Raw genomic sequence first — 17,058 nt, forward strand, 5'->3', positions numbered from 1 at the left:
AAAGAAAATATTCCTTCTCTTATTGAAAAAAAAAAGCACTCTTTAGACAACAAGAAAAGAAAGTACTCATTTTAGTGAAATAAAAGAAAATATTTTTTTCTACATAATGAAAAGATCATACTCATTTTATTTAAATGGAGGAAAATACATTTTCTACATCATGAAAAGAAAGTATTCATTTTGTTGAAAATGAATTTTTTTCACATTATAAAAAGAAAGTACTCAATTTTTGAAAAGGAAAAAAATATATTTTTCTAAATCATGAAAAATATACTCATTTGGTTGAGATGAAAAAGAAAGTACTCTATCAATAACATGAAAAGAAAGTATTATAAATAATATTTCTACTTTAGGGCAGGGGTGATCGGTGTTGAGTGGTAGGTAGGTGAGGGTAGGGATAAAGTTAGGTGGGGGTGGTAGGGGTATGGGTGGGATATGGGGTGTGGTGGTGGGGGTTGGTAGGCAAGGGGAATAGGATGCAGAAGGTTGAATAAGAGTTTTGAAAAATATTTTTTTCCCTCTTTTGATAAGAAAAATATTTTTTTCCTATTCGAGTAAAATAAAGGAAAACTACCAGCTATGTCCATTTATAATGTCACGACCCCGGTTCGCCCTCCGTGAACCAGCGTGACGGCACCTAGTCTCTACGACTAGGTAAGCCTAACAATACGGAAAATAAATCAATTTGCGGAAGAAATAATTAAAAAACCGAAATAGTGAAATAAAACAGTATTTTAAAGTGCCGCTTGGCATACACGATATCAACTCTCGAAAACTAATAACATTTCCCAAAACCCAGAATCTCATGATCACAAGCCTTTGAATGTCTACAAGCATCTAACTATAGAATATCTAACAAAGAAACGAAAGTACAGAAGGGCTAATACAAAAAGAGAGAATAGAAAGGGACTCTTCGGTCTGTGGACGCGGCAGATATACCTCGGAGTCTCTACAAGCATCTCGCCTCAAGCGTGATAAGTCTGAGTGGAAGTACCTGGATCTGCACATGAAAAATATGCGCAGAAATGGCATGAGTATACCACAACGGTACTTAGTAAGTGCCAGGCCTACCTCGATCGGATAGTGACAAGGAAGGTCAGGGCCCTACTGAGGTTAAATAAAATATAAGGTTCAACAGTGTAGAACAAAATAGTATAAGTAAGTTCAACAAGTAATACAGGATATAAAGGACATCAACAACTACTACAGAGGTAAAGTAAACACAGGAAGAAATACAACTCATCACAAAGATAACAACCGGGGATCTCCCAGGATACCGTCCTATAGTCCCAAATATAAATATCAAGTGGATTTTCCGGGATACCGTCCCGTAGTCCAACTCATAATGCGAGGGGATCTCCCGGAATACCGATCCATAGTCCCAAATGTAAATACTTAGTACATGAGAAATCTACCGGGTGCAGTCTCGTAGTTCCAATGTAAATGTGTAGGGGGATCTCCCGGAATACCGTTACGCAGTCCCAAAGTAAACATACAGGGGGATCTCCCGGGATACCGTCCTGTAGTCCCAAAGTAAACACACAGCAACAATAAGAAGAATACACAGTGTAATTCAAGTTCCATATCATGGTAAAACAGGTATTTCTAACCTAACATGTTGCACGTAATCCAAATAAGGCAGTTTGAGCAAGTAAGACAATTAGACATGCTTTCCTAAGCTAATAACATGCTTAAATTTGCAAGTAGTATAAACAGGTAAAAAAGGACATAATTGTAAGTATTTAATGAAAAACTGAGTTTTCAACATTTAGCACAACTACGCACTCGTCACCTCACGTACAAGGCATTTCTATTATCAATAATACCAAATCCTAAGGGGAGTTTCCCCCGCACAAAGTTAGACAAGTCATTTACCTCGAACCGGCTCAATGATCAACCCGAAACCATGTTCTTGCCACAAATACTAGACTCCAAATGACCCAAATCTATTTAATTCAATTGCATAATGCAAATAACACTTCAAATAACTGATTCTACAAATAAATTCTAGGATAATACGCGAAATTAGTTAAAATGACCAAAACGCCCTCTAGGCCCACATCTCGAAATCGGGTAAAATTTACATTTTTAGAATCTTCATACTGTCACAAGTTCAGTCATACCAAAAGTACCAAAATCGGACCTCAAATGGCCCCTAAAATAATCACTCAAAGCCCTCCAATTAATCAAGCTCTAACCCTCAATTTACCACTGATTTTCCTTAAATTTTCATGCTTAAAATGATAAAAATCACTATAATAACGAGTTTAGGTTCCAAGAATCTTACCTCCTCGAAACTCCCTTGAATTCCCTCTCAAAAACCTCCCCAAAAGCTCACTTCCCGGATGAAAATGGTGAAAGAATAGCTCAAATTCACAAAGGCAACTATTTATATGTTCTGCTCAGCAAATCCGCTTCTGCAGTCATGAGACCACACCTGTAGCCCTGCTTTTGCGGACATAAAAGTCGCATCTACGACAACTCATTAATTCCCCCAAGTTCGCACCTGCGACCTGCTCACCGCATTTGCGGTCACGCAGGTGCGTGAACTCATCCGCACCTGCGGCTCCTTGCCTTGCCTCATCTGGCCGCTTCTGCGGCTTAACTTCCGCATCTGCGGCCTCTCGACCGCAGATGCGGTTATGACAGCAGCCCAAAGAACTTCAGCTACAACTCCAAATTCCAACTTTCCGTTAACCACCTGAAATCATCCCGAGGTCACCGGGACCTCAACCCAAAGCACGAATAAGTCCGATGCCACAATTCAAACTTATACCAATCCTTAAAACACCTAAAACAACATCGAAACATCGAATTAACCATGTATTCGAGCCTAAGAATTCCAAAAACTCTCGAAATACGCTTTTGATCAAAAAGTCTATCAAACTTCGTCCGAATGACTTGAAATTTTGCACACATGTCACATTCAACACTACGGAGCTACCCTAGCTTCCGGAATTCCATTCCTACCCTCAGATCAAAATCTCACTATCGAACCGGAAACTTGAAAAATTCAACTTTTAGCATTTCAAGCCTAAGTTAGCTATGGACCTCCAAAACACAATCTGAACGCGCCCCTAAACCCGAAATCACCCAACAGAGCTAACGGAACCATCAGAATTCCATTCCGAGGCCGACTTCACATTATTCTGACTACAGTCAAATTTCCAAAACTTAAGCTCTCATTTAGAGACTAAGTGTCCCAAAACTCTCCAAAACTCCAAATATTTCCTCTCGGCAACTCACAATAGCAGAAACAAACATGGAAAAAGCAGTTAATGGGGGATCAGGGCGTAAAATCTTAAAACATCCGATCGGGTCGTTACATCCTCCCACCCTTAAATATTCGTTCGTCCTCGAACAAGCATAGAGATATACCTGAAGTAGTGAAAAGAGAAGGGTAACGGCCGCGCATATCCTGCTCGGTCTCCCAGGTTGCCTCCTCGACCGGCTGACCCCGCCACTGAACCTTCACTGATGCAATGTTCTTTGACCTCAGCTTTCGAACCTACCTGTCCAATATTGCCACTGGCTCTAACATAAGATAGATCCTTGTCCAACTAAACTGAATTGAAATCCAACACGTGTGACGGATCACCGCGATACCTCCGGAGCATCAAAACATAAAATATCGGATGAACTCCTGCCAAACTGGGAGGTAAGGCAAGCTCATAAGTAACCTCTCCAACACTCCTCAATATCTCAAAAGGGCCAATAAACCTCGTACTCAACATCCCTTTCTTCCCAAATCTCATAACGTCCTTCATAGGCGAAACCCGAAGCAGAAACCGCTCTCCAACCATATAGGAAACATCACGAACCTTCCGGCTCGTGTAACTCTTCTATCTAGACTGGGCAGTACAGAGTCTATCCTGAATCACCTTAACCTTCTCCAAAGCATCCTGAACCAAGTCTGTGCCCAATAATCTTGCCTCACCCGGCTCAAACCAACCCACCGGGGATCTACACCGCCTACCATATAAAGCCTTATACGGTGCCATCTGAATGCTGGACTGATAGTTGTTGTTGTAAGCAAACTCCGCCAGTGGCAAGAACTGATCCCAAGACCCTCCAAACTCAATCACACATGCACGAAGCATATCCTCAGGAATCTGAATAGTACGCTCGGACTATCCGTCCGTCTGAGGGTGAAATGTTGTACTTAACTCCACCCGAGTACCCAACGCATGCTGAACGACCCTCAAGAACCGTGATGTGAACTGAGTACCTCTATCTGAAATGATGAAAACTGGAATGCCATGCAGACAAAAAATCTCCCAGATATAAATTTCTGTCAATCGCTCCGAAGAATAGGTAGTACACACAGGAATGAAGTGCGCAGACTTGGTCAGCCAATCCACAATCACCCAAATGGCATCGAACTTCCTCAAAGTTCTTGGGAGCCCAACTACAAAGTCCATGGTGATCCGCTCCCACTTTCACTCCGGAATCTCTATCTGTTGAAGCAACCCACCTCGTCTCTGGTGCTTATACTTCACCTGCTGACAATTGAGGCACCGAGCTACAAACCCAACTATGTCTTTCTTCATCCGCCTCCACCAATAGCGCTGTCTCAAATCCTGATACATCTTCGCGACTCTCGGATGAATGGAATACCCCGAGCTATGGGCCTCCTCTAAAATCAACTCCTGAAGCCCATCAACATTGGGTACACAAATCCGACCCTTGCATCCTCAATATCCCGTCATCACCAATAGTCACATCTCTGGCATCAACATGGTGAACCTTGTCCTTGAGGACAAGCAAATGAGGGTCATCATACTGACACTACCTGATACGATCAAATAAGGAAGACTGAGAAATCACGCAAGCTAGAACCCGACTGGGCTCCGAAAGATCCAATCTCACAAATTGGCTAGCTAAGGCCTGAACATCCATCGCCATGGGCCTCTCCGTTGCTGGTAAATAAGCCAAACTCCCCAAACTCTTTGCCCGGCGACTCAAGGCATCGACCACCACATTGGCCTTGCCCGGGTGATACAAAATAGTGATATCATAGTCCTTCAGCAACTCTAACCACCTCCTCTGGCGCAAATTAAGGTCCTTTTGCTTGAACAGGTGCTGCAAGCTCCGATGATCGGTATAAATCTCACAAGGCACACCGTACAAATAATGACGCCAGATCGTCAGGGCGTGAACAATGGAAGCTAAATTGAGATCATGGACAGGAAAATTCTTCTCATGCACCTTCAACAATCTGGACGCATAGGCAATCACCCTATCGTCTTGCATTAAAACCACTCCAAAGCCAATCCTCGAGGCATCACAATAGACAGTGTAAGACCCTGAACCTGTAGGCAATATCAAAATTGGGGCTGTGGTCAAAGCTGTCTTGAGCTTCTGAAATCTCGCCTCAAACTCTTCCATCCACTGGAACGGAGCACCCTTCTGGGTCAGTCTAGTCATAGGGGCTGCAATCGATGAAAACCCCTCCACAAAACAATGGTAGTAACCCGCTAAGCCAAGAAAACTGCGGATCTCTGTAGCTGAGGTTGGTCTGGGTCAACTCTGCACTGCCTCTAATTTCTTCGGATCCACCTGAATACCCTCACTCGACACCACGTGGCCTAGGAATGCCACGGAATTCAACCAAAACTCACATCTCGAGAACTTAGAATATAACTTCTTTTCCCTCAAGGTCTGAAGCACGGTCCTCAGATGCTGCTCATGATCTTCCCGACTCCGGGAATACACCAGAATATCATCAATAAAGACAATGACAAACGAGTCAAGATATAGCCGGAACACACTGTGCATCAAATGCATAAAGGTTGTTGGGGCATTGGTCAACCCAAATGACATAACAAGGAACTCATAATGACCATACCGAGTCCTGAAAGCAGTCTTCGGGATATCTGGCTCCCGAATCTTCAACTGATGGTAACCTGAGCGCAAGTCAATCTTAGAAAACACTCATGCACCCTGAAGCTGGTCAAACAGAGTATCAATACGAGGCAAAGGTTAATGGTTCTTCATTGTAACATCGTTCAACTGGCGATAATCAATGCACATACGCATAGAACCATCCTTATTCTTCACAAACAAGACAGGAGCACCCCAAGGTGATACACTGGGCCTAATAAAAACCTTATCAAGCAACTCATGTAACTGATCCTTCAACTCCTTCAACTCAGGAGGGGCCATACGATACGGAGGAATAGAAATTGGCTGAGTGTCTGGAAACAAATCAATGCCAAAATCAATATCTCTATCGAGCGGCATGCCCAGAAGATCAGCTAGAAACATATCAGGAAAATCCCGTATTACTGGGACAAAATCAACTGTAGGGGTATCAATACTGACATCTCTCACATAAGCTAGATAAGCATCACACCCCTTCTCAACCATACATTGAGCCTTAAGGAAATAAATAACTCTACTTGAAATGTTATCTAAAGTACCCCTCCACTCAACTCTCAAAACACCTGGCATAGCCATTGTCACGATTTTGGCGTGACAATCAAGAATAGCATAATGGGGTGACAACCAGTCCATGCCCAAGATAACATCGAAATCTACCATGCTGAGTAATAACAAATTGGCTATGGTCTCAAAACTACTAAGAGCAATCAAACATGACCGATAAATGCGGTCCACAACAAGAGAATCTCCCACAAGAGTAGAAACGTAAATAGGGGAACTCAAAGAATCCCGAGATACGCCAAAATGCGGGGCAAAATAAGAAGACACATAAGAATAAGTGGAGCCTGGATCGAATAAAACCGATACATCTCTATGACAAACCATGACAATGCCTATGATGACAAAACTAGAGGCAACAACCTCGGTACAGGCAGGAAGGGCATAATATCTGGCCTGGCCTCTCCCTATAAGGCAACCTCTACCTCCCCGATCTCCACCTCTAGCTAGCTGGGCAGGTGGGGTAGCAATTGGTGCTGTAATCATAGCTTGAGAACTCTGCAAGGCACGCTGTGGCTGAGAAGTCTGTAGAGGTGTACCCCTCCTAAGTCTGGGGCAATCCCTCACCATATGACATGTGTCACCACACTCAAAACAAGCTCTGGGAAGACGTGATGGCTATGACTGGCTTGGGTCAGGTCTGCTGGACTGACCATTGAAAGCACCCCACGCAGGAGGCACACTAGATACTGGAGGTGCATAATAAGGCTCATGTGGCCTAGGAGGAGCTAGAATACCACTGGCTGCTGGAAGAGCTGAATGAACGGGGCGACCCATATAACCCCTACCATGATGACCTGCAGCTGGGGCACGGGCACCAAAATAATTGCCCGATTCTCAAGACCTCTTGGCCTTCCTCTCCTCTCTCTCCCTACCATGCATACCCTCAATCCTCCTAGCGATGCTCACCACCTGCTGATAAGAGATATCCATCTCCAACTCACGAGCTATGCTAGACCTGATGTTGGGAATAAGCCCCTCAATGAACTGGCAAACCCTATCGTGAACAGTAGAAACCAAGGCTGGGGCATGTCTAGCCAAGCTAGTGTAACAGATAGCATATTCCGAGACAATCATAGTGCCCTGGCGCAAATGCTCAAACTCCGCGCGCCATGCATCCCTAAGGCTCTGAGGAACAAACTCTCTCAGGAAAATATCTGAAAACTGAGTCCAAGTCAGTGAAGTTGCCTCCTCCGGACTGTCTAACTCATAAGTACGCTACCACTCATAGGCGGCTCCTCGATGCTGGAAGGCAGTGAAGGAAACCCCGCTCGATTATGATATACCCATAGTGCGGAGGATACGGTGACACTCCTCCAGAAATCCCAAGGTATCATCTGAGGCTAACCCACTGAATAAAGGAGGATCATACTTCTTGAACCTATCAAGCCTTCACTACTCATCCTTTGAAGCCGCTGCCCTATCTTCAGGGTGACCTAGGACTACAGGCGGCACAGGAATAATCTCTAGGACCTGATCGACATGCACTCGCTGCTCAGGAGTGTGGGCGGCGGGAGTCTGTGCTCCTCCCTTGGCCTGAGATGTGGCTGCAGCAAGGGGAAACAACCCTGCCTGAGCCAGAGTGGTGTACGTGCTCATGAATTACGCAAGCGTCTCCTGAAGAGCTGGAGTAGTAGTTGCAGTAGGCGTATCAGGTGACTGGACTCCAGCTGGAACTACCGGTGGTACCTCGGTGGCAACTCGTGCAGGTGCTCTAGCTGCACCACGTGCGCGTCCTCGGCCTCTACCCAGGCCCCGACCTCTGACGGCTGCAGTAGGGGGCGCGGCTGCCTGATCATCTCGGGTAGCACATGTCCTCACCATCTAAGAGAGAATAGAAGACAAAAGTTTAGAACTGTGATATCAAAATCTCGCACGACAAGAAAATCAAATGAAGTGGAATTTCCTAACAGTTACATAGCCTTTCGCAAATAAGTACAGACGTCTCTGTACCGATCCGCGAGACTCTAATAAACCGGCTTGTGATTCATGACTCCTATGAATCTAGACCTCTGATACCAACTTGTCACGACCCCGCTTCGCCCTCCGTGAACCATCGTGACGACACCTAGTCTCTATGACTAGGTAAGCCTAACAATGCAAAAAATAAACCAATTTGCGGAAAAAATAATTAAAAACTGAAATAGTGAAATAAAATAAAATTTTACAATGCTGCTTGGAATACACGATATCAACTCTCGAAAACTAATAACATTTTCCAAAACCCGAAATCTCATGATCACAAGCCTTTGAATGTCTACAAGCATCTAACTCTAGAATATCTAATAAAGAAACGAAAGTACAGAAGGGCTAATACAAAAAAAGAGAATAGAAAGGGACTCTTCGGTCTGAAGACGCGGCAGATATACCTCGGAGTCTCTACAAGCGCCTCGCCTCAAGCGTGATAAGTCTGAGTGGAAGTACCGGGATCTGCACATGAAAAACATGTGCAGAAAGGGCATGAGTACACCACAGCGGTACTGAGTAAGTGTCAAGCCTAACCTCGATCGAGTAGTGACAAGAAATGTCAGGGCCCTATTGAGGTTAAATAAAATATAAGGTTCCACAGTGTAGAACAAAAACAGTATAAGTAAGTACAACGCTAAAAGTAACACAGGATATAAAGGACAACAACAACTACTACAGAGGCAAAGTAAACACAGGAAGAAATATAGCTCAACACAAAGATAACAACCGGGGATCTCCCAGGATACCGTCCTGTAGTCTCAAATATAAATATCCAGTGGATCTCCTGGGATATCGTCTCGTAGTCCAACTCATAATGCGAGGGGATCTCCCAGAATACCGATCCGTAGTCCCAAATGTAAATACTCAATACATGGGGAATCTACTGGGTGCAGTCCCGTAGTTCCAATGTAAATGTGTAAGGGGATCTCCCGGAATACCATTCGTAGTCCCAAAGTAAACATACAGGGGGGATCTCCCGGGATACCGTCCCGTAGTCCCAAAGTAAACACACAACAACAACAACAAGAATACACAGTGCAATTCAAGTTCCATATCAAGGTAAAACAGGTATTTCTAGCCTAACATGCTGCATATAATCCAAATAAGGCAGTTTGATCAAGTAAGGCAATTAAGTCAATTAGACATGCTTTCCTAAGCTAACAACGGGTTTAAATTTACAAGTAGTATAAATAGGGAAAAAATGACATAATTGTAAGTACTTAATGAGAAATCGGATTTTCAACATTTAGCACAAGTATGCACTCGTCACCTCACGTACAAGACATATTATCAATAATACCAAATCCTAAGGGGAGTTTCCCCCACACAAGGTTAGGCAAGCCACTTATCTCGAACCGGCTCAATAATCAACCCGAGACCACATTCTTAGCACGAGTACTCGACTCCAAATGTCCCAAATCTATTCAATTTAATTGCATAATGTAAATAACACTTCAAGTAACTGATTCTACAAATAAATTCTAGGCTAATACGCAAAATTAGGTAAAATGACCAAAACGCCCTCGGGCCCATGTCTTGGAATTGGGTAAAATTTACATTTTCAGAATCCTCATACTCTTACGAGTTCGTTCATACAAAAAGTACCAAAATCGAACATCAAATAGCCACTCAAATCATCACTCAAAGCTCTCCAATTAATCAAGCCATAACCCTCAATTTACCACTGATTTTCCTTAAATTTTTATGCTTAGAATGATAAAAATCACTATAATAACGAGTCTAGGTTCCAAGAATCTTACCTCCTTGAAGCTCCCTTGAATTCCCTCTCAAAAACCTCCCCAAAAGCTCACTTCCCGAATGAAAATTGTGAAAAAATAGCTCAAATTCGCGAAGGCAATATTTATATGTTCTGACCAGCAAATCTGCTTCTGCAGTCATGGGACCGCACCTGCGGTCCCGCTTTTGCGGATACAAAAGTCTCATCTGCGACAACTCATTAATTCCCCCAAGTCCGCACCTGCGACCTGCTCACCGCATCTGTGGTTACGCAGGTGCGTGAACTCATCCGCACCTGCGGCTCCTTGTCTTGCCTCATCTGGCCGCTTCTGCTGCTTAACTTCCGCATTTGCGGGAGTCGCATCTGCGCCTCTCAACCGCAGATGCGGTTATGACAGCAGCCCAAAGAACTTCAGCTGCAACTCCAAATTCCAACTTCCCATTAACCACCCGAAATAATCCCGAGGCCCTTGGGACCTCAACCAAAATCACGAACAAGTCTGATACCACGACTCAAACTTATATCAATCCTTAAAACAGCTAAAACAACATTGAAACACCGAATTAGCCATGGATTCGAGCCTAAGAATTGCAAAAACTCTCAAAATAAGCTTTCGATCAAAAAGTCTATCAAACCTCGTCCGAATGACCTGAAATTTTGCACACACGTCACATTCAACACTACGGAGCTACCCTAGCTTCCGGAATTCCACTCCGACCCTCGGATCAAAATCTCACTATTGTACTGGAAACTTCAAAAATTCAACTTTCGGCATTTCAAGCCTAAATTAGCTACGGACCTCCAAAACACAATCCGAACACGCCCCTAATCCCGAAATCACCCAACGGAGCTAACGGGACCATCGGAATTCCATTCCGAGGCCGTCTTCATACTGTTTCGACTACGGTCAAATTTTCAAAACTTAAGCTCTCATTTAGGAACTAAATGTCCCAAAACTCTCAGAAACTCCAAATATTTCCTCCCGACAACTCACAATAGTAGAAACAAACACGGGGAAAGCAATTAATAGGGGATCGGGGCATAAATTCTTAAAACGACTGGCCGTGTCGTTACATATAAGTAGCTCATTACAAAAATTGGTCAATTCATAAAATATTACTAATATTAGCCAATAGCTATTTGTAGCAAAAAAAATGTTACATTTTTGCTTTTTTGAGTGGGTGTTAATAGAATATATTGGGTACATCTTAAAGAGTTTGAATCTCAGTTTTGGGATGATTTGGTGAAGTTTTGAGGTGGTTTGAATTGAAAATTTGAAGTAAAAACTGAACATGAAAAAATGATATGTGTATCACACTGTGTATCATTTGTGTATCATATATGTATCATATTTGTATCAATTGTATATCACATGTATATCTATGTATACATGTGTGTGAGATACATGTATGATACATTTTTTATACATGTGTCGCAGAAGGCTTTTTTGAACTCGATTTAATTACGAATTTTGATACAAAACCAGTCCAAATCACCTCCAATCTTCCTCAAATTTTATATATTGACTTATCTATATTTTCTCAATGAATTTCAACCATACCCATCGAAAAGTTCTTTTTTTGCTTAGATTTTTGAAATATTTTATTTTTTCTTTGTATTTCATCACATTATTTGCTACCTCATCCATAAAATTTTCTTTTCGTCATGCATCTAATGTTGCTAATCACGCTTAAAATATAGAAGGAGATTTTTGTATATGATTCTTTGAGAGAAAAAACCTTATTTATTTGATTTTTTAATTTTTATATGTGCTTTGGTGTCACAATCCAAATTTCCCACCGTCGGGACCGTGATGGCGCTTGTCACACCTTCTTTTTCTACCCCGAAAGGGATATAAAGGGAGTTTTTTCCAATTTAAGTGACAATCGAAACGAGATTATTTATATAAGTTCAAAGTCGCCACTTGGGATAATTTATGTTGTCCCAAGTCACCGGTTTAAAATCCCGATCGAGGAAGTTTGAATCTGTTTTATAGTCCGGGAACACAAAAATCCGGATAAGGATTTCTGTTAACCCGGGAGAAGGTGTTAGGCATTCTCGAGTTCCATGATTTTAGCACGGTCGCTCAACTATTAATGTTGGCCTAATTATCTTATTAATTACACATTTTAAACCTACGTGCATTTTTAACTTTTTTAACCGCTATTAATTATTTATGAAATTATTCTTTGGAACAAGTCACGATGTCGTACACTTGCCATTTTGGTATACATTGCAAATCGCGTTACATGAAATGCACTCGCGATTTACAACGTATTTATTTATTATTATTCGAAGCTATGGTTGGGTCGTATCAAATTCACACCCGAATTGAGATTTACGTATCATGATCATGCCACGGGAACCGTACCCATGGCCGCGATGATTTATTCAATCGCGCCTAAAGCAAGCTACGATATTCATTAGAAACCGATGGTAACAAGTTCAAACTAGGACAATTTCAGCCATCAATTTACTCCAAAACTTCTCCAGCAAACTTCAACAAAACTTCAGAACTTCGAAGTCTTAGCGCAAAGATAACTAGTGTACAATGCAGGATTTACTTTCAAACATTGCCCCACAAATAGCTCATAGATTGAATTAAAATCAAGAAACAATGCTCCTACAATCAAGGACTAATCCCAATAGAACTTTCATCAGCATACAAGAATTTTGACAAGAGAATTTCAACTTGAACTCTAAATATTTCAATAGTAAATTCAAATGACACAACTTAGTTCATACAATTTCCAACAAGCAACTCAATTCGAACCATCCATTCACTAATTCACTACAAGCAATTCTGATTTTCTTTCCCAAATTCGACCCTCACTCAAAAATTGTGAAACCATATCTACTGAAGCTCATGTTTAATATGGAAGCCATAAAATCTAAATTGAAACGCGAATCAAACTCAACCCAAATGATGGACAAATTCCAAGGAGAAACCAACAAAACAGGTAGCTATAATCATATGAATTAATCAATAACAGATTACAAACACAGTACACTACATTAAAATCAAGGAGGAAATAGAGTGAACCTGTTGCGCTCTCAAAACTGGAGTGAGCTTAAGGAGAAGATACTAGGGGAATAGATGTTGTCTGCACAGGAAAACCTCGAAGACGGATCTCACATACACAAGGAGAAGATAGCGCACTTATCCCTGATTTTGCACCAGTAGCTGTCCCACACACTCTCAACCCTAGTGACCCTATTTAGAGCCTAATGAAAGTCTGATTATACGAAGCTTTGATTAATTTCATTTGGAATCAAATACAAATGAATCCGGATGCGAAATCTGAAGTAGACGGAAGCCACAATGCAACAGGAACAAGCAGCCACGGAAGGAATCTCGAACTGAACCTCATGCCGACGACAAACCGACAACCAAAGGAAACAGAATTCAAATGGAAGTCACAAAACATCCATCGAAGCCATGAATGAACTCATGAGCAGCTTATTAAACCTCTCAACTAAATGATTAGACCCGTGGAACTACAGAACTTTAAAACTGAACAAATTGAGTTGAGGACGAACATGAGACATCAGAGAAGGTTGCTAAGCTCAATTCCGGTTTAAACATAACACGAACAAACATGATCTATTCGTGAAATATCGCAAGCAATTGTATGACGGCCTCGCACTTTGTTAACAATCACAGAACAAATTCCAATATCACTTGTAAAATCCAAAATTAACAGCTCCTGAGCTGAGTTTTAATTAATAGAGTTTTTGTAATTACAGCAAGTGAATCGAGCCAAATTGAATGAATCGCAATAGAGGATTTCAAACATAATCACCAAAGGGAAGCAGGGAACCTCGACCGGAACCTACGACGAATTCGAAACTCAAGCTCGCTGGAATGTGATGGAGTTGATAGTCGCTGGTGTCAGGGGTCTGAAGGGGACGGACTGTGGTCGTTTGGTGGGCGGCTGTTCATGGTGAAGATCGAATGGGGGCTTCTGTATGTGCTTAAGGTGTAGAGGAGATGAGTGAGGGTGGTGTGTGCTAGTTTTCGGCGATAGGGGGTGCGGGCGGTGTTGCTGGCGGCTTGGTGGTCGCCTGGTCAGTATTGCTGAAGCTTAGTATTCTGAAGCTTTTTTTTGTCTTTTTAGTTATTTAGGTTAGGAAAATCTATATATCCTCCCCCAGGGAACGGCTGGTCCTCTATTTAAGGCTAGGTTCTTTTTCTTAATTAGGGATCCTCCAATGTTAGTTGGTTAGGGAATGAGTACTGGGTTTGGGATTATGGGCTAAGATGGCTTTTGGGTTTTGGGTTTTGGGTTGGGTCTATGTATTATTGGATTAAAATTGAGCTAAAAATTAAAATTCATAAACTATAGATCCAAATCCAATTCTTTTTGTACAATAGTATGAAGCACCTATAAAAATGTAAAATCACTCCTAATTAATTAAAATAAACTATTAAAGATAAACCTAAAATGAAACTGTTTTTTGGTATTTTTCAAGATTATGTAAAAATTAAAACTCTAGTAAAATAGTGTGACTACAAAACATTAATAAAATTAATTTTTGTAATTTTCATATTTTGCGATAAAATAAAGTAAAAGAGTCAAAACTAATTGAAATAGTGATATTAGGCCTAAACTAAATATTTAAATGCTAAAATATATAAAATCTTGGGGATGGTCAAAAATTACATGTCTACAGCTGTCCCTCTTTGACTGAAAACACGAAGTATTTTCAGACAAAGAACGACGAGACAGGTTTTTTGACCCGACCCTTATTTAGAGAGACCAAAAACTAAGAGAAAGGAGAATGTGACCGAGCCTTGGTATCTGAGCTGCCTACATATCCTTGACTATAAAGGAATCAGGCCACGTGTAGTTCAGAAGTAGGAACAGTGATGGAGTGTGTGGAGAGGATAAGGGAGTCAAGTGAGATACCATTCCGTCGAGGTTCCGATCTGTGGTCCTGTTGTTACATCAAAATCAAAAATAAAAAAGACTAACGAAATCTATCAGCTATGAGTTACAAAATTCCTATCTACAAGTCTTCTAAAGCTTGATTTTTAGTCTTGAATGGTTCTTCATGCAGACTTTTGATTTGAACCTTGATACTTGCTAGCTGCAGGTGGTGGTTCATTCTTCCACGGCTTCTTCGGATCAAGACCGGACATGCAGTGCTCGTGACTTCAGCCATGGCTTGAGCAGTTCACATCTTTCTCTGCTTCTGCATTTTGGATTCACTTCTTTTTTTTTTCTTTTATCCTGGATTGAGACTACTTCTATTGGTCATCTTGGACTATTGACTCACATTCTTGCCGCGAGCTTCTGCTACTTCTAACTTGAATTGAATTCTGAAATGACTACCCCTATTCTCTAGGTGGGCGTCTGCTACTAAATTGAAACTTGAAATAATTCCGAAACAAATTTTGAAATGACTTCCCTTGTTCTCCAGGTGGGCGCTTGCTAATAACTTAAACCTAGAAATGAATTACCTTGTTCTCCAGGTGGCCGCCTGCAACTTAAACTTGAAATGAATTCCCTTGTTCTCTAGGTGGGCGCCTGATGCTGAATTAAAATTTGAAATAAATTCCCTTATTTTCTAGGTGGCCGCCTACAATCAAAACAACAAAACAAACAAAATTTTCCGCCCTAGTTTGTACTAGGAAGATTTGTGAGTTGTTAGCAAAATTGTAAACCACTTGTACTATTGATGCAATGATGAGAGTAAACTAAAGACTCGACTAGGATGTGCGTTTCATATGAGTAAAACTAAGAAAATTTAACTAGCAAATGCATCTACTAAAAATAAAATCTGAATGACCCAGATTAGGAAGTGCGTCTCCTACGGGTGAAACTTAAATGAACAAAACTAGGAAGTGTGTCTCCTAGGAGTGAAATCTCAATTTAGGAAGTGTGTCTCTAAAAGAATAACTTGAAAGACCTCGATTAGGAAGTGCATCTCCTACGGGTGAAACTTGAAGGAACCAAACTAGGAAGTGCATCTCCTAGGGGTGAAATCTCAATTTAGGAAGTGCGTCTCCTAAAAGTATATCCTAAAAACCCAGACTAGGAAGTGCGTCACCTAGGGGCGAAACTTCAATCACTCAAACTAGGAAGTGAGTCTCCTAGGAATGAACTTAAATGACCCAACTTGGAAGCGCGTCTCCTGAAACAAAACTAACTTGAAAGACCCGGACTAGGAAGTGCGTCTCCTGAGGGTGAAACTTCAATGACTCAAACTAGGAAGTGCATCTCCTAGGAATGAACTTAAAAGGCCCAAAACTAGGAAGTGCGTCTCCTAGGGGTGAAATCTCAATTAAGGAAGTGTGTCTCCTAAAACAAAATATAACATGCAAAACCCAGACTAGGAAGTGTGTCTCCTAAAGGTATATCTTAAAGGACCCAAACTAGGAAGTGCGTCTCCTAGGGGTAAAACTTCAATGACTCAAACTAGGGAGTGCGTCTCTTGTGAATGAACTCTCAATTTAGGAAGTGTGTCTCCTAAAACAAAAATATAACCTGAAATACCCCGACTAGGAAGTGCATCTCCTAAGGGTGAAACTTCAATGGCTCAAACTAGGAAGTGCGTCTCCTAGGGGAAAAACTCAATGTAGGAAGTGCGTCTCCTAAAATAAAAATATAACCTAAAAACCCAGACTAGGAAGTGTGTCTCCTATGGGTGAAACTTCAATGACTCAAACTAGGAAGTGCGTCTCCTACGAATGAACTCTCCATTTAGGAAGTGCGTCTCCTAAAAGTATATCCTGAAAGACCCAGACTAGGAAGTGCGTCTCCTAGGGGTGAAACTTCAATGGCTCAGACTAGGAAGTGCGTCTCCTAGGGAAAAAACTCAATGTAGGTAGTGTGTCTCCTAAAATAAAAATATAACCTGAAACACCCCGACTAGGAAGTGTGTCTCCTAAGGGTGAAACTCCAATG

The 17,058-nt window shown here is 41.7% G+C and overlaps 1 long non-coding RNA gene across 2 annotated transcripts; it reads right to left on the minus strand.

Annotated features, from left to right (window-relative positions):
- Nucleotides 1-6,860: 6,860 nt before the first annotated feature.
- LOC142182054 (uncharacterized) lies at nucleotides 6,861-14,318 on the minus strand. Of its 2 annotated transcripts, XR_012710969.1 has the most exons (3): nucleotides 13,191-14,310; nucleotides 8,811-8,976; nucleotides 6,861-8,265 (listed from the first exon to the last, which is right to left on the minus strand). It is a non-coding gene; the product is annotated as an uncharacterized LOC142182054 (long non-coding RNA). The 2 variants fall into 2 exon arrangements; XR_012710968.1 differs by lacking the exon at nucleotides 6,861-8,265 and having other exon boundaries at nucleotides 8,588-8,976; nucleotides 13,191-14,318.
- Between the last annotated feature and the right edge of the window lie 2,740 nt (nucleotides 14,319-17,058).

The sequence above is a fragment of the Nicotiana tabacum genome, chromosome 1 (assembly GCF_000715075.1).
Source record: "Nicotiana tabacum cultivar K326 chromosome 1, ASM71507v2, whole genome shotgun sequence".
Taxonomy (NCBI): Eukaryota; Viridiplantae; Streptophyta; class Magnoliopsida; order Solanales; family Solanaceae; genus Nicotiana; species Nicotiana tabacum.